This window comes from Canis lupus, chromosome 5 (genome assembly GCF_011100685.1).
Source record: "Canis lupus familiaris isolate Mischka breed German Shepherd chromosome 5, alternate assembly UU_Cfam_GSD_1.0, whole genome shotgun sequence".
Classification (NCBI taxonomy): Eukaryota; Metazoa; Chordata; class Mammalia; order Carnivora; family Canidae; genus Canis; species Canis lupus.
The window spans coordinates 15,681,141-15,684,817 of NC_049226.1; positions in this window are offsets into that span (position 1 = coordinate 15,681,141).

Below are 3,677 nucleotides of genomic sequence, written 5' to 3' on the forward strand. Positions count from 1 at the left end.
TAAATAAAATCTTAAAAAATAAATAAAATCTTAAAAAAATTAGATCCTTACCTTAGAACACATCCAAAAATGAAGACTAGGTAGATTAGTATTCTAAGTGCAAAAAACAGAACTTTAAATCTTTTAGAAGAAAACTAAGGGGTATATCTTGGAGTAGGGATGGATATATATATATATATATATATGATTTAATTATATATGATTTAATTTATATATATGATTTATATATATGAATCATATATATATATGATTTAATTTTTATTTATTTCATTTTTTAGGGAGAGAGAGGGGAAGGGGGCAGAGGGAGAAGGAGAATCCCACTCAGGCTCCATGCCCAGCACAGAGCCCAACATAGGTTCAATCTCATGAACCTGAACTGAAAACAAGAGTTGGACACTTACCTGACTGAGTCACTCAGGTGCCCCAGGATGGATTTCTTAAATAAGAGTTTTAAGATCACAACTATGGATGAATTTAAAGTACACACTTAAATGCTGCCCCAAAAAGATGCTGTAAGTAAGCAAATTTAAAGGACAAACCACAGCCAGAGACATCAGGGGATCCCTTTGTAAATCTCTAGAAATCTCTCTGTGCAGCCTTCCTTTCTGGTGTTCTTATCCTGGCCCCCCAGGTGCCTGAATCTTTCTCCTCAACCTGGACTGTGGGACTCTTTTTGGGTCTCATGTCCCTGTACTTGGAGTTGGGAACCCACCCCAGGCAGTAAGCTGGGCAGTCGCAGAACGCCCCTTGTTTCATTCTCGCCTTTCGGGAATCCTCGTCTTGCATGACCTTTCTCCATTATTTTACCTATTTTTGTCTGGTTTTCTAGTTATTTAAGGTGGGAGAGTAAATCTGTTCTCCCATTATTCTGTCTTGGCCAGTAGTGGAAATAATCCTACCTTCATTTTCATGAAGTTTGGAAACAAGCAAGACAATTATATAAACACACGTAACAGGAAAAAAATGAGATAGTATAAAGAAACCTGCCTAAGGAAGCTAAACATCAACTTTGAGAGAACAGTTACTTGGAGAGGTAGGAGAAGGCTACACTGAAGTTAACGAGCAGTAATGGTGGAATTTTTGAATTCTTTGAAGCTTAGTGGTAGGCACATGGATGTTTATCATGTTATTCTGTGTACTTTCTGTGTGCATAAAATATTTTATAAGGAAAATGGAATGGTATGCAAAAGGGAGAATAAGTAAAGAATATTAGTTAAAGATGGGGCACTGGGTGGCTCAGTCAGTTGAGTGGTTGAGCATCAACTCTTGGTTTTGGCTCAGGTTGTGATCTTGGGGTCATGGGATTGAGCCCTGTGTTGGGCTCCATGCTCAGTGTTGAGTCTGCTTGAGATTCTCTCCCTCTCCCTCTGCTACTTCCCCTGCTCTCTCCCTCTCAAATAAATAAAATCTTGGGGCACCTGGGTGGCTGAGGCGGTCAAGCATCTGCTTTCAGCTACAGTCATCATCTTTGGGTCCTGGATTGAGCCCCCCGTCAGGCTCCCTGCTCAGAGGAGAGTCTGCTTCTTCCTCTCCCTCTCCCTCTCCCTCTCCCCCCCTTCCTCTCCCTCTGCTCCTACACGCTCTTCTTTCTCAAGTGAATAAATAAAATCTTTAAAAAAGTAAATAAAATCTTAAAAAAAAAGAATATTAAAGTGTCCTATGAAGATAAAGAGGTGAAATAGAGTAATTCATGTGTCTGGGAGCTGTCTCAGCCAGAAGGCACCATCAGGGGCGGGGACAAAATGGTAGCCAATGGAGCCTGTGCATCTCCTTCCCTCACCAGCTGGGTCTCCGGAAGGCGTGTGATTTCCCTGCTGGTGCTTTCCTTGTGGTTTTTTTCTTTGATGAAACGCTTTAAGACCTCAGCTTCCACAAACACTCCTACCATGCCTTGCTGAGTCATCCACCACTCCTGGGACCCTCCCCCTTGTTTGTGAAGGCTCAAGCTCTTGGGTTCTTGTCACACGCTCTGTGGCCCACACAGATGGTCTCCTGGACTTTGGCCTCTCAGTTTCTTGCACTGCTCTCCACAGTGACCATCTCTTGCTTGGAGCTTCACCATAGCCTTCTGACTGGCTGCCCTTCATCATCATCACCCCCCCGCCACGTCTCTTCTTAACACGGTAGCCAGTGGGGTGCCCTTTTAATACAAGGCATCACATCACTTCTCTGCTCAAAATCCTCTTGTGACTCCCCACCTTGCTCACAGGAAAACCCAAACTCCCCTTATTGCCTCTGAGACACTATAGTGTCCGGCTCCTGTTACCCACCTCCTGCTGCTCATCCCCTGCCCAACACTCGGGGCTCCTCCTTGACACTCCTGGAACCTGCCCCACACGCTCCTGCCTCCGTTGGACCCGCTGCCCCCTCTGCCCCGCACGTTTTTGCTGGAGCTGCCTGCGTGGCGTGTTCTTTCCTTCAGCTCCTGCAGGGCTTTCTCCTCAACTGTCACCTTCTTCATGAGCCCATTCCCGACTCCTTTATTTAAAACTGTACCCTCATCCCCACAGAGCTTTCCATCTCTTCCTCTGCTTTCTTTCTTTCCCCTCACCATGCATCACCTTCCAGGATACTGTATAATTTCTTTCTTTACTTTATTGTCTGTCTCCCTCCACTGGAATATAATTTCCATGAGAACAGGACATGTAGGTTTTATTTATTGCTGGGATACAAGTGTCTAGAACAAGTGCCTGGCCCAGAGAAGATGCCATTAGTGGCTCTGGGTAATTAGTGGATTACCCCCATTTCTTGGGGATGTAAGGAGCGGGGGAAGGCATAGTCCCCCGATGCCATGTGCTCACATGGGCACCCATGGCAGTGGCTGTCACGTGGACTGGACTCTGAAGCATGAGCTTGCAGGGGGCTGCAGAGGTGTCCCTGAGATCCCAGCTGCATGGCACCTTCTGGTCTAGAAGTTTTCTCGGTGACTTCCCTGCTTCTCCCGGGGACATGGAAATCATTTGGCTGCTCCCGTGTCGTGAGAGGGCACAGCAACTCTCCCAGGCTGTCCAAGGGTCCATCTGCCAGGGTGGCTCTTGTCTTCCTGGGGCTCATCCTCGGATCCCACAACTCTACCTTCAGGTTCTGTTGTCTCCCCAGGGCTCAATTTTGGATCATGGAACAAGGACTTTCTCTCTGGGAACCACTGATATCTTTTCAGTGTTTTCCAGTGCTTTCCACCACCACCCTCCCCGACTTGTCTTAATTTCGCCTTTTCCCTTCCCGTCCCCAAGGCTGGAGGTTTCTCCTCTAGCACAATGAGGAGGGCAATCTTGCTTTGGCTCATCTCTTTGTCTAAGTTGTGAATCCTTTCAATTTTTCTGATGGCCTGGGTTTTTGAGGTCTAAGATAAAGCCTTCCCCTTTTCTTTGCTGGGAGGCTTCCATGGGAAGAAAGGCCAAGGGGCATGGGGGAAGGAAAGGCTTGGGCAGGGGAGATTGTGAAATATTTTTAAAATGCAGCCAGGCCATGTGATGATAAAAATGACAACAACAATGTTGTAATTAATGTTCGTGAACTTAGTGTATGCCCGGTCTGCTGGGTTCTGTCTATGCCGCACCTCCATCAGTCATCCCGGCAACTCTAAGTGTATTTTATTATCATGCTCATTTTCCATAAAAGCAAACTGAAGTCCAGCAAGGGGAAGGGATTTGCTCAGGTCCCACATTTTGCAAATG